The 19,137-nt window shown below is 34.1% G+C and overlaps 1 protein-coding gene and 1 non-coding gene across 2 annotated transcripts in view; both read right to left on the reverse strand.

Annotated features, from left to right (window-relative positions):
* PLPPR5 (phospholipid phosphatase related 5) overlaps nt 1–19,137 on the reverse strand; it is a 171,641-nt gene that overhangs the window by 56,769 nt on the left and 95,735 nt on the right. The window lies entirely within an intron of this gene.
* On the reverse strand, nt 1,851–1,952 carry LOC111720735. The gene has a single exon (XR_002770297.1). It is a non-coding gene; the product is annotated as a U6 spliceosomal RNA (small nuclear RNA).

A 19,137-nucleotide genomic window follows, 5' to 3' on the forward strand; every position in this document is an offset into this window, starting at 1 on the left:
CCCCTCCAACACTCATCATTATTTTTTCCTGTCATCTCAGCCAATCTGACAGGTGTGTAGTGGTATCTCAGAGTTGTCTTAATTTGCATACCAGTGATCTCTTAATTGTCAAATCTAAAGGCCTTTTCTCCATCTTCATGCTTCAGGCCTCTTTGAAGTCCTCAACACTGCTGATCTCCCTCCTCTCCTTTCTACTCTCTTCTCTATAAGTTTCTATGACACTATCCTAGTTTTTCTTCTACCTGTCTGATCATTTCTTGTCAGTACTCTTTGCTGGATCTATACCAAGAACACTCTTACTTGTGATTCTATACCAAGAACACTCTTACTTGTGATGGACATCATTCAGGACACTCCCCTATGCCCTCTTCTTTTTGTTTCTATGCAACTTCATTGGCAATTTCATTGATTCCCATGGATTCAGTTATCACCTCTATTCTGATGGTTCTCAGATCTAATAAATCTGGCCCTATCCTCCCTCCTAATTCCAGTCTCACATATCTAGCTGCTAATTTGACACCTCAAAATAGATATCTTCAATTCATTATGCCCCAAATTGAACTCATCATTTTTCCTTTAAACTCTTTCTCCTGAACATCCTTGTTACTGACAAAGACATCATGATGCTCCCATTCACTGAGGCTGACATTCTCCTTCTCTTTTGTAACTCATATCCAATCTCATGCCAAATTCTATTGATTTTAACTCTATGACTTCATTCATATATGTCCATTTCCCTCCTCAGACATTCTATCACTCTGATACAGGTCTTTTTTTCCTCTTGCCAGGACTATTAACACAGCCTGCAGTTAACATCCCTTTCTTGTCTCTCTACATTCCACTCCATCCTCCACTCAACTGCTAAAACATCTTTCTTGAAATGCAGATCTAACCATGTTCTTCTATTAAATAAAGTCTAATGGTTTCCTGTAATTTCCTCCTAACCCCATATAACATGGACTATAATAATATTGAGTCTCCTCCTTATACTTCCTCCATCTCTCTAATCTAGGCTTTTTCACATGTTATCCTCCATGCTTGTAATATTCTCCTCATCTTTGATTTCTGGATTCCTTCAAGGCTTTGCAAAAATTTCATCTTCTACAAGAATTCCTTCCTAATCTCCTTTCATTTTAGGCCTTCCTCTCTATTGATTCCTCTCCAGTTTATCAAGTTTCCCCTCCCCCATTAGACTGTGAGCTCCTTGAGAACATTTCTTTGTAATCCCAGCACTTAACATAGTGCCTGGCAAACAATAATCACTTAGTAATTGCTTATTAACTAACAGAAGTAAAACTAGATAGTATTCCATATTTTTTAAAAGGTGGAGTTTTATTATATTTCAAGTTCAATATTTTATACTCTTTGGCCACACTTTTTACTCTATTTCCCCCAGAAACAGTATACTTCTATTGTTAATAAAATATACTTTATTGTTTGTATAAATTTTTTAACCATTCTCTTTCAGAGCAAACTGGCATGATGGATAGTGTATGGTGGTCTGGAAGTAGGAAAACCTGAGTTCAATTCTTGTCTCAGACATTTACTAGCTATGTGATCCTGAGCAAGTAATTTTTTTTTTTAGCATTGAAATTCTTTTTTTTTTTAATTGAAGTTTTTTATTTTCAATACATATGCATAGATAACTGAGCAAGTCATTTAAATACCCTTTATCTTGTTTCCTCAATTATAAAATAGGGGCAATAATACCTACCTATTATGGTTTATAAGAATCAAATAAAATAATAATTGTAAAGCCTGGGACAAAGTAGATACTTAATAAATGATTATTGTCTTCTTTCTTAATATTCTTCTTTACTAGTCTTTTGTTTTCTTCCTAATTCTTTTTTTTTAATGTGGAAAGTTTCACAAATTTGCAGGTCATCCTTGCACAGGGGCCAGGCTAATCTTCTCTGTATCATTCCAATTTTAGCATGTGCTGCTGAAGCAAGTACCTTCTTTCTAATTCTTAAGATGGACATTACTTAAGGGCATATATATGCACGCACGCACACACACGCACGCACACACACACACATACACACACACATTTCCTTAGCAATATCATTTTCCTCCTTTACCCAACAATCTTCCCCTACCAGCTATAACTATTATCTATGGAATTAGCTCTTAATTTTTTTATTTCTAGCCTGACCTCCCTTCTAAACTCCATACCTATATCTCCAACTGCTTCAAAGGCATCTCTACCTGAATTTACTACTGGAATCTCAACTGTGATCTTTCCCAAACTAAGAATTATCATTTCTTTTTAAATATTCTTTTTTTGACTTTACTATTTCTTTAGGTGATAGGACCATTCCTCCAGTATCCCATTTCTTATATCCTGGTGCTATCTTTCACTCTTCCCTCACCCTCACTTTTATGGTCTAATCGGTTATCAAGCCTTATAAATACAACTTCTATAATAATGAGTCTACTTTATCTCTATTCCTGTTCCTACTATACTATTGCACCATTTCGAATAAGTGCAATGGCCTCCAACATCCATTTTCTCCCTTTTAATCTACTATTTGATTTTATCCCTGTAAGACTACATCTATGCAGTTTACAATCAAATACTTCTCTCTTTCCCCTCATCTTATGTCACTGTCCTCCTCTCAGTCTCTGTCTGTCTCTCACATTCCTAGACTCTCTCCTGAGTTCCAGTCCTCATGTTCTCAACTGGTTATTTGATAATTTGAAGTGGATCACTCATGGGTATCTTTAACTCATCATGTCTAACAAAACTTATTGTCTTTCCCTCTTCTGTACACCTTCCCTTTGACTACCTTATTTCTACCAAGGGCATCATTACCCATAACAATTTTAGCATAATTCTTAACTCCTCACCCTGCAAGTACAATGAGCTATCAAATTTTGTTGATAATAATTCTAGGACATATTTCACATCCATTTCTCCCCCCTTATCTCTTCTCTCTCTTATCTTCTCTCTCTCTCTCTCTCTCTCTCTCTCTCTCTCTGTCTTTGTGTCACTTTATCTCTGTCTATCCATGTTTCTCTGTCTCTGTCTGTCTATGTCTTTCTTTTTCTCTCTTTTTCTTTCCCTTTCTTTCTCTTTCTCTTACTCCCCCTCACAAGGCTACCACTCTAATTTAGTCTCTCTTTACCTTTCACCTAGACTGCTACGCTGATTGACCAAAAATAGGTTCCAGACCAAGCTCCACTAGGTCATTTTTAGAACCCTGATTGTCTCAGAGTAAATGTAAATAAAATTGCTTCTGTTTTGCTCAGAAACTCAGAAGGCCTTCCCCTCCCACACTGATTTTTTGACAAGGTAAAAGAGGCCATTCTCCGCTTCATTTTTTAACCTGCCTTAATCACTGATTGGGCATTGCCTCAGTCAAGCTGAGACCTGGTGAAAATCTTAGCTCAAAAAGGCCAGAATCTTTGATTTCATCCAGAGTCATCTCCAGTCATCTTGATCTACATCTTTCCACCTTGGTGGCTCAGGAGGAGAAAGCAAAACTGGTAACTTTGCATAGATTTCTCTCACTTCAATCCAACTCATTTGCATACCATGGCATTACCTCCCTGATGTTGTAGTCCTCTTCATAAACAAAGGACAAACAAGAACCACAAGAATACTTCATCTCCTAATTAGTCGCTGTCTTAGTATACTATCCCCTTATGCTTGTTGTGTATATTTTATGAACCTGTTTTATTTCCCAAAGAAATGGAGGTCCTTGGATAGAACACTACAGTTGAATTCAGGAAGATCTGACCAAGATGTGTACTGGCTATGTGACCATGAGTAGCTAGTATGACTTCTGTCTCACTCAATTCCTTTTTCCATAGAGTGGAGATGACAACAAGAAGCACTTACTCTGCAAGATTGTTGTGAGCATCAATTGAAATCCTTAGTAAAATGTGTCATTCAAACCTCAAAGATCTAAATAAACACTGGCTACTATTCTTTTGTCTTTGTGTTTAATATCTACTACATAGCAGGCAGGCACTTAATTAATGCCTACTGATGAATTAATCTGGTGGTGTTTTCAGTTCAGGAAATGCATTTTCTTTTTCTCCTTATTTAAAAAATTAAATTTATTTAGTATTTTATTTTTCTCCAGTTACACATAAAAACAATGTTTAACATTCATTTTTAAAACTTTGAATTCCAAATTCTCTCTCTTCTTCCTTCCTCAATCCAATTGAGAAAGCAAACAATTCAATGTAGGTTATACAAATATAGTTATGCAAAATATTTCCATAATAATCATGTTGTAAAAGAAAAGACAAAAAAAAACTTCAATAAAAATAAAGCTTTTTTTTTTTTTTTTTAAAGTATGCTTCATTCTGGATTCAGACACTATCAGTTCTTTCTCTAGATATGGCTGGTATTTTAATCATAAGTCTTTCAGAGTTGTCTTTAATCAGTGAATTGCTGAGAATAGCTAAGCCATTCATAGTTTATCATCTTACAATATTGCCGTTACTTTATACATAGTACATTTCACTTTGCATCAGCTTATATAAGTCATTTCAGGTTTTTCTGGGAGCATCCTGTTCATCATCTTTTAGAATACAATAGCATTCCACACATCTCAGTTTGTTCAACCATTCCCCAATTAATGGATATTTCCTCAATTTCCAATTTTTGCTCCCCCCCAAAAGAGGTGCCATAAATATTTTTGTATATATAGGTCCTCTTGGGTTTTTTTTAAATTTCTTTTGGGATACAGACCTAGTGGTCAAATGGGTATCATGGTTTTAGAGCCCTTTTAGCCTAGCTCCAGTTTGCTCTACAAAAATGGCTGAATCAGTTTACAACTCTACCAACAATGCATTGATTTTTCATTTTTTCCCACATACCTTTCACCATTTCTCATTTTTCTTTTCTGCTCTATTAGCCAATTGAATAAGTGTGACACTAGCGTCTCAATCTAGTCCTCTTTTCTATAAATCCCTCTTTTTTTTATCTCTTTCCTCTCCTACTTTCCTTAAGAATAAAATTTATTTCTATATCAATTGAGGGTATCTGTTATGATGTCTTTGAATGAATTCTGATAAGAATAAGATTCACTCCCCCTTACTTTCCACTTTCCTTCCAGTATTGTAAAAACTTTTTCTTGTCTCTTTTACCTGAAATAATTTACCCCATTCTATCTGTTCCTTTTCATTTCCCTCAGTACATTTTTCTTTTATTTATTAATTTTATTTTTTTAGATATCATGCTTTCATATTCAACTCACACTTATGTCCTCTATTCATATATACTCATTCTAATATATATTCCTTTTAAGGGTGTGTGTGTGTGTGTGTGTGTGTGTGTGTGTATGTATGTTATAAGTTTCATCTTCTCAGGTAGGAATGTAAACAGCTTAATCTTATTAAATCCCTTATTATTTCCTTTTTATGCTTCTATAGAGTGTTGTATTTGAAAGGCAAATTTAACTATTATCTTTTTCATCAGTAAAACTTGAAAGTTCTATATTTCATTGCATAAATTTTCCCTTGAAGGACTATACTCAGTTTTGCAAGGTACATGATTCTTTATTGTAATTCTATCTCATGTGCCTTCTAGAATATCATATTCAAAGCCCTTCAATTCTTTCATATAGAAGCTGCTAAATCTTGTGCTACCATGACCAAGTGTGATAGTTTGTTTATGCTACTTGCAACATTTTTTCCTTTACTCGGAAGATATGGAATTTGCCTATAATATTCCTGGGAGTTTTCATTTTGGGGTCTCTTTTAGAATGTAACTGGTGGATTTTTTCAATTTCTATTTTACCATCTCGTTCTGAAATATGAGGATAGTTTTCCTTGATAACTACTTGAAAAATGATGTCTAGCTTCTTTTTTTTGTTTGATCACGATCACATGTGTGTGTGTGTGTGTGTGTGTGTGCGCGTGCGCGCGCATCAAATACAAGCAATGGATGATTCACCACAATATTGATGAGTGCCTTATGGGGAAGGGATTCTTCCAGTCTGTAGAACAAAGGTTCTCCACCTCTTTTTTTCTTGAAAATGAAAATAAACTTGCTGTCTCTCTGCTACTGGCTAAATAAAATAAAATGTAATTATTTCAGTATTTTTTGGTGCATTCTTTACCAAACTGTTGACTCAGTTTTCATTATTTACTTGCATCACTTATTTCTCCTCCTAGTTTTTCCTCTACTTCTCTTACTTCATTTTCAAAATCCTTTTTAAACTCTTTAATGGCCTGAGATTCATTCACGTTTTTATCTTGAAATTTCTATGTAGGAGCTTAGACATTGTTATTTTCTTTTGAATGTGTGTTTTGATCTTCCTTATCACCATAATAGCTTTCTCTGGTCAGAATTTTTTTCTATTGTTTGCTCATTTTTCCAACTTATTACTTAACTTTTAACTCTTTGTTAAAGTAGGGCTCTGATATCCTGGTTGGAGGGCACACTCTCCTAAGCTTCAGGGGGATTGTGCAGCTGTTTTCAGAGATACTTCTAGGAATCTGTACATTTTTAGTTCTTCCAAGGTTGGATGATCTAAGGAAAGATTTTTACTACACTCTTGACCTATGCTCTTGTCTGTGAATGACCCCATGCATCTTTTTCTGCCTTGAAACTGTGAGGAAAGTCTTCAGTCCACTGTGGTTGCAAGCTCTGGTGTGCTAGTGCTTTTCATCACCCTGAGATTGCTACCCATTACTAACACCTGGATCCAAATATGGACAAAGCAACAGAATACTTCCTCAGTGCTAGCAACAAAATTCCTGCAATCTCCTATGAGCTGAGAGCTTTAGAAGCAGCCACTGATACTCCTGATTCAATGGCTCACAAGGCCTACTCCTGGTTTACTGGGGCCAGACTGTGTTGGAAAGACTTGTGCTGGACCATGATCTATTCTTACTCAGGTGGGGCAGATCTTTCCTGCTAATCTTCTAAGTTGTCTTGAATTGTAAAACTGTTTCACTCTGTCTTTTTGTATGTGTATGTGTGGGGGGAGGGGGGCGCGGGGTCTGCCATTCTAGAGTCATTATTTAAAAGTATTTGGAAGGATTTGGGAAAGAGCTTAAACAATTTTCTGCCTTGGTTCAGCCATCCTGGCCCTGTCTCTGAGAGTGAGTTAGCTATACATTTTAGAAAGAAATACATTAAGCTACAACATAGCCTGAAAAGTATTTCCAATATGTGAAAGTTGGAGACCCTGACATATAAAGATCATTTGGAGAAATAGAGCGTGCTTAGCTTGGAAAAATGTGAACTGAAGTTTTCTGAGAAAGAGTGGGATGAAAATGTGAAAATTTATAGCTAAAAATTTATGGCACAGGGGATTGACCCCTAAGCTTAGAATCATGAAGAACTGAGTTGAAATTTGGCCTCAGACACTTACTAGTTAACTCTGGGTAAGTCACTCAACCTCCATATATCTCAGCTTCCTTAACTATAAAATGGATTCAATATAATATAATAATCCACTTTCCAGAGTTGTTGTAAAGCTCAAAAGGCATAATAATTGTAAGCCACTTAGCACAGAGCTTGGCACATAGTAACAGGTACTTAAATACTTATTTTCTTTCCTTCCTTTAGCCTATTTTTCAACAATTTGAAGGATCATCTAAGGAAGAAGCATTTTATTTAGCCTTCTTGGATCCAGAAAACAGAATTTGGAGAAATGAGTGCAGATGATAGACAGACTGAGGTTTGATATTAGAAAAGCTTCCAAGCAATTTGATCCATCTAAAAGCAGAAAAGACTGTTTTAGGAAGTAATGAGTATGAACTCACTGGAAGTCTTAAGGAAGAGGCTAATATCCATTACTAATCCTCTATACCTGAGAGAGATAAAGACAAAAAATGAAAGGACATATATAATACCAAAAATATTCATAGTACCCTTTTTTTAGTGGTGGCAAAGAATGGGAGATTGAGAGGATGTCCAGCAATTGTGTAATGGCTGAATAGATACTGGGACATATGATTATAATGGAATACTATTGTATCAAAAAAAATGATGAATAGAATAGTCTCATGAAAAACATAGAAAGACTCACATGGACTGAAGCAAAGTACGCAGAATCAGGAGAACATTGTAGTCAATAACAGAAATATTATATGATGATCAACCGTGAATGACTTACTTATTCTCAGCAACACAATACAATTCTCAGCAATAAAAGATTTAAGACAACCCTAAAGAATTTATGATGAAAAATGTTATACAAATCTAGAGAAAGAATTGATGAGTTTGAATGCAAATCAAAGCATACTTTTTTTTTACTTTATTTTTCTTGGAGTTTTTTGTTTGTGCTTTCTTTTACAACATGAATAATATGGAAATATATTTTGCATGATTGCACATGCATAACCTATATCAAATTGCTTTTCATCTTTGAGAGGAGGGAAAGAGAAGAGGGGAGAGAGAGAAGTTGCAGATCAAATTTAAAAAAAAGATGTTAAAATTGTTTTTACATATGACTAGGAAAAATAAAATATTTTAAAAAAGAAACAAAGACTCTTGTATCTAGTAGAAAGATTATGACCTCTGAGTTTGTTCCAACTCTGAGATTATGTGATTCTTTTAACTTAGAGAAAAGGAAGATAAGAGTAAAAGAAGGATAAAGTTTATTATTGAAATATACATCATCATCATTATAGCTAGCAATTGTATAGTGCTATAAAGTCTGCAAAGGACTTTACATACAATATCTCATTTGATCCTCACAAGAAGCTTGAGAAGTAGGTACTATTGTTATTATTTACCATTTATTAATCAGGAAATTGAGGCTGAGATTGGTTAGATAAAACTCATCCAGGGTCATATAGCCAATAAATGTCTAAAGCAGAACTAGAACTCATATCTTTTTTGACATTGGATCCTTCTCTCTATCTACTGATCCACTTAACCACTTTAGTTACAAAGCTTGCCTAGTTTTATCTGAATATTTTGATATGCTGCATGTGTAAAGCCTTAGAAAAATAGTTAGTGGGATTAGATTCATAATTCACTGCCTTTGCTGCTAGCTCTTCTGTTGCTTCTTTCTATATTCTCTCTCTATTTCTTGCCTCATGAAAGGAACTGCCAGGCCAAAATTTGTGTAGATAGGAAAGCAGTATGAATAAAAACAACACTATGGTACTTACAATACCAAACAGAGGCAAATTCTCTTATTCCAGAGAAGAATGGAGAGCAACATAATGCATTATTCAATAGGCAAAAATAATAGATGTGGAGTTAGAGAACACTGACTACCTGTGCGATCATTAGCAAGTCTTTAAATCTCTGGGTCTCTCAGTTCTTCCATATGTAAAATAGAAGTGAGCAAGCTGGAATTTGAGACCTTTCCAGCTCTAAGTTTAATAATAGGATTTGATAATAAAGAACAGATGGAGGCAGCACGGGAAATTTAATCCAGATACAATAGACCTAGATACAGATTTATCATCCTGACTAGTTCTAAAAAATATCTAAAATAAAGTTATCTAAGAGATAACTCAGTGATATCTCAGAAAGTAGTGAGGAGGTAGAGAAAAGAAGAGGCTCAGCATGATCTGACACTGATATCCATGGAAGATCACATCCTCTTGGAAATATTAACCAAGATAGAAACTTATTCTGAAATTACTACAAGAACTCCTACTCTACATTAGGATGAGTCCATTGTAACCCTTGCTTAGACTTTTAATATTATCATCATCGTCGTCATCATCATTATCATCATCGTTATCTTCATCATCATCATCCTCAGTATTTTTCTTCCTCCTCCTCCTGTCTTCTTTTTCTACTTCTTGTTCTTTTCCTCCTTCCCCTCTTCCTCTTCCTTCTTCTTCTCCTTCCTGTCCTTTTCCTTCTCTTCCTTCCAGATAGATATACTTATATGGGCATACATACATGTGCAGATACATACACATATATACATATTCACAAATATATTTCCACTGGAAGGTAATCTCAGAGAGAAGACAATCACAGCTGTGGGAATACTGAAGCTTGACACAGTTAAATGACTTACAGGATGTCACATCACCGGTAAATGTGGATCTTACAATTTAGATCCTCAGCTGTTAATGTAAAATCCAGAAGTTTTTATGTTCTATTTTCCACAGCCTTTCAACATCAAATGCAAAAGCTGTAGCTCTTCTCTGCTGTCCTTGAGCATTTGGCAACTGTTTGAGTTACTCTGAAATTATGCTGCAAGTCTATTTTCTAACTTGGCAGATAAAGGAATATACAACAATAAATTTGCTTAAAAATGATAATAATAATAATGCAGGAAGGATGCTGAAATTCATTGCTCATGTTTACTTAGTTTCTAATCCAGTTATGAAATTAAAAAGACCAGATGCCCAAACATATTCCATATAACTCTCATATATATGATTATGTAATTTAATTTTTCATCTCAAATGTAATTAGGGAATACACATTACATGTAAATTACACATATGTGCCCATGGAGTATGATGAGCATGCCCCAAACTCCCTTAATGTGCCAATAGCACCATTGTAATACTAGGCAAGCCAAGGAATCAGACTCCTTTAGGAGAAGTATAACCTCTCCAGGAATCTCTGCTGCTACTTTTTACTTCTTCAATTGCCTTTTTCTGCTTGCAATTCTCTGAATGAGGCAGAAGGATTCATATCTGGCACCTTATTTTCTCCACAATCTCAGGATAGTCTCTAATCCTTAGTTTTTCTTCCCTCCTCATGCTATTATTTAGATGCCTCCTGCCATTATATCTTCCACTTCAGTCTCACAAGAAAAGACATATTTTGTCAAGGCAAGCCTCACTAATTGTGCTCGTGATTCCATTCCATGTCATCTTTCTAGCAGATCACCTCCTCAAACATCTCACTTATCTTTAGTCATTACTTGTCTATTGGCTGCTTGCCCACCACCTAGAAACATGCTTATGTCTCTTCAATCTCAAAAAACAAACAAAAAGCCAATTTGGCCCTTCCATGTCTATGAATTATTATTTCGTATCTCTTGTGCCTTTTGTTATTAAACTCCTTGAGAAAGCTATCTATGATGGACACCTTCACTTTCTTTTATTTACTTTAATTCTTAACTCTCTACATCCTTGAGCCAAACCTTTTATCTCCAAAGATACCATTTTAATGGACTTTCTCATTCTTTTTTTTTTAACCTTTCTACATCCTTTGATTTTGTTGATCACTCCCTTCTTTTTGACATTTTGTTTCTCTCTAAGTTTTCTGGACAGGACTCTCCCCTGATTAAATTCCTGAGATATTCCTGAGGAATGGATATTCGTCAGTATCCTTTGCTGGATATTCATCTAGCATGGGCACTAACTGTAGATGTCCCACACATTTTTGTCCTGAAATCTTTTTCTTATGTACTGTTTCACTTGGGGATCTTATTAGATCCTTTGGATTTAATTATCTCTTTGCTAACAATCCTCAAATCAACTTAGCTAACCCTACCTCTTTACTGACTTCCAGTCTCAAACCTCCAACTACTCACAGATAGCTCAACATATATGTCCAAGAGATATCTTAAACTCAAACTGAACACATTGTCTTTCTCCCTACCCATATTTCCAAACTTTCCTATTACTATCAAGTTTGCAACCATTCTCTCAGTCGCCCAGGTTTACAACATAGGTGTCATCGATGATCCTTCATGATCTCTCTCCTCCTCTATCTTTAATCTGCTGCAAAGGCCTGTGCATTCTACCTTTTTAACATCTCTTAAATATGCCCCCTTCTTTCCCTAAATGATTCCATGACCCTGGATTGAAGCCCTTATCTCCATTTTCTTAGACTTTTATTTTTATTTATTCATTCATTCATTTGTTCATTTATTTATTTGGTTGTTTGCTTGTTCATTTATTTATTATTTTATTAGCTGGTTAGTCTACTAAAAGTCTCCCTCATACAAGCCCTATACTCTATTCGCCTGCCAAAATGATTTCCCTAATCATGACTTATGCCTAAAGTCAATAGATCTAATTTACTTCCTATAATCCTCAATATTAAATACAAAATTATCCATTCATAATTTAAAGACTTCCATAAACTAGAATCCTTTTCAGGTATTTTTATACCTAATACCCTCCTGCATACTCTTCAATTCAGTAATACTTGTCTCTTTGCTTTTTCTCAATTAAGATATTCAATTAAGACTCTTGGTATTTTTTCTGGGCTGTTTGTTGGTTTTAATGACTAAACTTATTTCACTTTTATCCCCATAAAATGTAGGGGTTCAAATGAAGTTAATTTGGGTTCAAAGCAATCCCTTTGATACTTAGGGGCAGCTAAGTTTCACAGTGGATAATGCAATTTTTCTTTCTGAATCTGGCCTCAGACATTTACTAATTGTGTGATCCTGGGCAATTCACTTAACCCCATTTACCTCAGTATTTTCATCTGTAAAAATGGGCTAGAGAAGAAAATAGAAAAACATTCTAGTATCTGCCAAGAAAACCTTATATGGGGTCACAAGGAGTTGAACACTACTGAAACATAACTGAACAACAACATCTTGGGCTATCTAAAAATATCACTTAACTTCCATATGAAGAGGCTGGATTATTGGTCTTTTAGATCTCTTCCTACTCTAGACCTACAATTACATGATCTTATGAATGAATATTTATTAAATACATAATTTGTGCCTACCATGTGGTAGGCATAAGATGATACAAAGACAAAAATGAAACTGTATCCATGCAATATATTGCATGGATACAAGATGGCCATACATAAGTAAATAAAGGAATATACAAAGTAATTAAAATGAGTTAAGATGTAGGAAAATATATTTTATGGCACAATTCCAAGAAAGTGATCATCACCAGATTTTAAAATTCATTGACTAGAAAGCAAATGAAAACATGAAAATGAACATTACTATTAAATATTATAAAATATGCATTATAATCTCAGGGGAGTTTATTATGGATGAATTAAATATGTTGTTTGTGCTTTGGTTTTTCAAAAAGGACAAAAGGTAGAGGGAGCATCTTCGTAAATTATTCAAAAAATGTCCAAATTAAAAGAAGATTGGATATTCAGTTCAAGACACAGGATAATCCAAATCACTCTTCTGTTAAATCTGCAATTTGTGTTTTCCTTTGGTAACAACTACTTATGATTCACTATTACTAGTGTGAGACTTTCTTAAGGAAAGGGATTTTTTGGCTTAGCAGGAAAAACACAGAAATGGGAAGAGTTCCAACTAAAACCATAGGCAAGTCATTTGGTATGTTTGAATCTGTTTTCTTATATGAAAAACAGGAATAATAATTTATATTACTTGCTTTATGGGATCTTTGTGAAGATAGGAGGAACATTCACTTAAAACTGGAAAGTATCTTAAAGATCACTGAGTCATTTTATAGGTAAGGTCACTGACAGGTTAAGTGATTTGGCCAGGATTATCTATCTAGTAAATGAGAGACAACATTTTTCCAGTATTTAGCAGATAAGCAAAACTAACGGACAATAAAAGCAACTTTGGTAAATGGAGAAAATTATAATGTATAGCTAACTTCCTGCTCTTCTTGACTCCAAGCTTAATTCTCTATAGACTTCACCACTGCTACCTCTAAAATTAACTGAGATTATGCATTTAAGGCATTTTGTATCTAGGTTTAATACCCTGATGTGACCATATTCTTATTGGTGTTTATAGTCCCCCTGTCCCATATTGATCCCAACTCACTCATGCCTTCATATCCTATGTGATTCTTTTCTCTGTTCTTCAATATATACTCCATCTACCTAACCATATTCTGGCTAATTAGAAAGAGTCCAGTAAATCTAAACTATTATTTTTTAAAATACCAATTATATTGAATTATTGGTATCATCTTATTATGTCCATGTCAAGTAGCCTCAGAAAAAAAGCCACAAAATTAATTTCAAAGGAGGTTTTTTATTTTTGTTTTTAATGAACTGGTACTTAGGACCTATATTTTATTGTAAAAAAATGGGGAAAGGCTCATAAAATGAATGCAGCAGATAAATGAAGTGTGACTAAAGGCTTGATTTCCATATGGAAAGCAGGAAATAAGTTACTTTACTTTATGGTCCCCTACATTTACATGAATCACTTCTGGACATGTCTTTGTAAATATTTATATGTTAGGCTAGATGTGTGATTTTACAGGTCTAAAAAACTACATGTCAATATCTGCCTTATATATATAATATATATATATATATATATATATATATATATATGATGCATGTATATGTATATAGTTGTACATGCTTTTATATTTGCTAGTTAACTACTCAAGTTCTCTAACAATTCCAAAAACAATCTTATAATCATAGATTAAAAACTACAAAAACCCTGAGAGGCTACTTTCTTCAAACTCCTCATTTTATACGTGAGGTACAAGAAGGCTCAGAAAGGTTGAGGGATATGGCCAAGATCCCATAGGTGATAAATAGCAGAGGCAAGATTCAAATTCAGGTCCCTTGACTCCAGATTCAGCACTTTCCCTACTACACAAAATTGCTTAATTAGCCACAAAGTGTAGTAGCTAGGAAGTATGAAAAATCTAATAATATCTACATTCCTAATTAGTAGCATGCCTAGTTACATCTAGACTTCCTTTGGTAAAAGGATTTTTGGTTTGGTTATATGAAACACAAAGCTAATTATCTGTTTTATATATATATATATATATATATATATATATATATATATACACATACATACACAAATGTATTTATATTTACACTCCTTTCTATTAACTAAAGTTACTTTTACTTTCAGAGTGAATGCCTTAGAAAATCTCGAATCTCTTTAGATATTTTCCCTACTTGAAATTCAGATTCTCTATAAGAAAAGAAGTAGTAGGGCTTGAATAGCTAAAATTGGGGTCCATTTTTAATGAGAGAAGATGACTGTGAGGTCAGAAATTAAATCATCCAGATTGTGACATAGGTACCTGGGAAAACTAGAAGACATTTTTTTTTATATCTGCACCAGTCTTATTCAATTGCTTCATCACACTAAGGGTAGGGTGATGTATAAGCTTTCTTAACCATTTGGCCAGCAAAACACAAGTTTTGATAAGTTCTATCATCCTGGAAAGGTCTTTATTAAAGTCCTTCCTTACAGACTACTATCTGAGGACTAGTTTAGCTAAATACAGAGTAGATTTGCCACTTTTGGTGAATTATTTTGCCATGGAAAGCCATGAATAAATATGAAATAACCGTTAGTCCTACATGGATCCATTCTAATAATAATAGATAACATTTATATAGTGCTTTAAGACTTGCAAAGTACTTTACAAACACTACACCATTTATTTTCACAACTCTAGGAAGTAGAGAAAGGGGAAAGGGAAAATAAGAAGCATTTATTAAAAACTATGTATCAAGCACTATACTAAGAGCTTTTTGAAAATTATTTTATTTGATTCTCACAAAAACCCTGCAAGGTTGAAACTGATATTATTCCCATTTTACAGTTGAGAAAACTGAGGCAGTTTAAGTGATTTCCTTGAGGTCACATAGCTAGTAAGTAGTAAGGATCTGAGAACTTACTCAGATTTGAACTTGGGTCTTACTGAATTCAGGCTCAGTGTTCTAAGCACTGGGCACCCAAATGCCCCTACGTAAGTATTATTATCCCCATTTTACAGATGAGGAAACTGAGGTAGGCAGATTAACTGATTTATCCCAATTCATATAGCTTATACATTTCTTTTTTCTCCTTTTTTCTTTCTTTCTTTCTTTCTTTTTTTTTTGCTGAGGCAATTGGGGTTAAGTGACTTACCCAGGGTCACATAGCTAGGAAGTGTTAAGTGTCTGAGGCTACATTTGAAATCAGATCCTCCTGACGTCAGGACTGGTGCTCTATCCACTGCACCACCTAGCTGCTCCTGCTTGCAAATTTCTATTTATCTGTAAAAATAATCTGTAAATTTCTAAGGAAGGTTTTGGACTCAAGACTTATTGACTTCATATCTGGCCTTTCTTTTCACAGCTTCTGAAGTGACAATAGCAATCAATAATGTGAAAAGGAGCAGAGGGCACTAAGAATCACACTGTTTTTGAACTGCCTGTTCAAAAACATTCCAAATTTGTGATCCTTATTCAATGACCAATATATTCAGTGACCAACATACTGGTGCCATGTATTCAGAATCAATTAACTTCTGGCTCTCTGGAAAAGGAATGGGCTTGACTCAATGATGTCTAAGGTCATTTATGGTTCTAGATCAATGAATTTGACATTCTCAATATAAATGAAACTGGAAGACACAAAAGGTTGCATCTAAAAGGAAAACTGATTTGCAAGTTTTCCATAGCAAAACAAACAAAAAAGAGAACAGTTAAGGTATGAACCTGGTACCCAAGGACAATAAGAAGTACTATTGCATGGGACATTTGGTCATCTCACTTGGCATTGGTCCTGTTAAGCATAAGCAAAATGCTGACCAGGAAGACAAATAGTTTATCTCTCAAGTCTGCTTCAGAATGTGAATAGACAGATAATTCTTTAAAGATCATTGAAACTAAGTCAACATAACTTTAACAGAGAATTGGGCACAGGAGAAAATTGAAAATAGTGTTAGATAATATGGTTTGGCAGTAAGAAATAACAAGTCTACTCTAGAAGGTGAACAGGCAGATAATTCTATAAAGATCATGGAAACTAAATTGACATAACTTTAGCACAGAGATGGGCATAGTAGAGAATAGAAAATAGTGTTAGATAATATGGTTTGGCAGTAAGAAATGACAGACTAATGGCGGTCTTTTGATTTTTATATGTCATTTCTAGATATTTCCCCAACTTTTGAGAATTGAAATCTGCAATGTACCAAAGAAAAATGGTAAATAAGATCTTTCAGTACAGTGACTACATCTGTCAATGTATGCAACAAGACGCCCTTGTGCTTTGTCTTTCTGCTAAGGGTAAGGAGGTACATTTCATCATCAGATGTTATCTCTCTGTAATATAAATATTTGTTTTCAAGAAGAGATATGGAAGATATTTGACATGATCAGCATCAAACAATATCATAAGAAATGAAATAACCTTTTTCACTATCTTTGGTTTCATTGGCAATTCTATGTATTTTATTTTACTCATTTAAACCATCACTCTGAGAAGGGTTACATAGGCTTTACCATAGTGATGAAGGAATCTATGAAAGAAAAAATTATTAATAATGCTTTCTTAGATAATTACTAATTTATATAAAAGTGTAAGGAAACAAAAAAAATCATAGGGTCCAAAAGAACCCCATAGATCATTTCATTGTACCCTATAAAACAGGGGCAGATTGAGAAAACTATGCCTCCTCATTAAAACTCCTGCTCTACACATTGCCATAGGTAGCATGGTAAAAAAAAAAAAACCACATTTGACCTCTTATGTTTACTTGTTCATAATTAAGGACAAGTCAGTTAGGGCTTAGTAAGTTGAGCATGAAGACCAAGTTTAAATCTTACCTCAAATATATCTTTATTACCCTTGTCAAATTTTTTAATCTGTAATATTTGTAATCTGTAATAGGAAGACCTCAGTTTTCCTATTTATAAAATAGGTATATTAATAATACCTGCCTGTCAGGGTTGTTATGAGGACAAAATGAGATCACAAACATGTATAGAATTTAGCAAATTGTTAAACATTATATAAGGTAATTATCTCTGCTATTTTTAGTATTATCTCTGAATTCAACATTTGTTTGATCAAGATATTATCTAACAGGATAACTGTTAGAAAAATTTTTAGAAATTTAAATTGCAATAATTATTACTACTAGTTTGGAAGATAGATAGAAGAGTATCCAATCCAACCTTCCTTTCAATGGAAAAGTGCTTTGTAGGATGAGTCTATCAATGGCTATCTGGTTTCTACTTGATCCTCTCCTCTTTACCTCCTCTGCTTAGTCCCCTAAGTGATATGCAGCTGACTATTCTGTGAAATAATTGCATTTTACACTTCTTAGATTGTTCTTTCTTGTTTTCCAATACTCAAGTAATTTGCAATCTCACTAATGTGGAAATGTCCTTCAAAAAGATAATTCACAAGGCTTCCTGTTGAGCTCTTGTCTATGTTCTCACCAAAGTTTACTACAGGGGATCCTTACCAGCCTTTTGCCTCTCCATTGTCCCTAAGTGTTATTAATTTTATACTTTTTTGGATATATATATATACAATATTGGGTATTTTTTTTAAAGACAAGCCTTCACTTTTGAAAGAAACTTGAGGTCATTAAAGAACCTTTACAATACTCCAAAGGGAATCTATCCCATTCTTCTCTTCTTGTTTAATTCTGAGACCAACTCATTATCCATTTGCCATCTATATCCAACACACACACACACACACACACACACACACACACACCCTGATGGATGAACCTTTAAGGTTGTCTAACAACATTCTATAATCTGGATAGAAGATATTCACAACTTATTTTCTTTTTTCCTCTATGGAAAGTTAGGACAAATTTTTTTGAGTGGTTATGCATCTCATTTAAAAGGTTCTATGAAATTCTCGGGTTTGATACAACTAACAACCTATGCTGCCTACAAAAATGTAGTATCTGCAGGATTTCACTGCCTGTTGGGCATCCCTCTTCAATATGGATTTTGTGACTGTGGTGAACATCTTCAGCAAACAGCTTGGTGTTTGCCTTATACCTCACCTGGTATTACTGATCAGAGGGCCAAAGATTATTTCTGTTACATCTTTCAAGGAATTTAAAATAAGTTTGATGTATACATGGAAGATATTTTATTAGCAGATGATCTTTAAGGTACTTTAAGATATTCTACTGAATCAAATGATTCTATAATGAGATAAAATCTGCCCATGACTCAGAATTTTGTACCTCTCTTCTCAGCCACCACAGACACAAACATACTTACATATGTATATACACGTATACATCTAAACATGAATATGTGTATAGACATTTATACATCTACACACATATATACAAATAATATTCTCATTATATATATTAATATACACAGAGATGTATCACATTATAAAATTTAAACTGCCATTATGTGATAATTATTATTATTCTACATTTCCTATCCTTACTTCCAGGTACTATATGTGTCTTTTTAAATTATAAATTGAATTCTTTTTCATCTAAATTTGTCTCTTTAGGTAGATTGCCTCATTCTATCTCATTGGAGTTCTTGTTTTGATAGAATTTATTTTCTTCTTAAGA

This window comes from Sarcophilus harrisii, chromosome 4, assembly GCF_902635505.1.
Source record: "Sarcophilus harrisii chromosome 4, mSarHar1.11, whole genome shotgun sequence".
NCBI classification, from domain to species: Eukaryota; Metazoa; Chordata; class Mammalia; order Dasyuromorphia; family Dasyuridae; genus Sarcophilus; species Sarcophilus harrisii.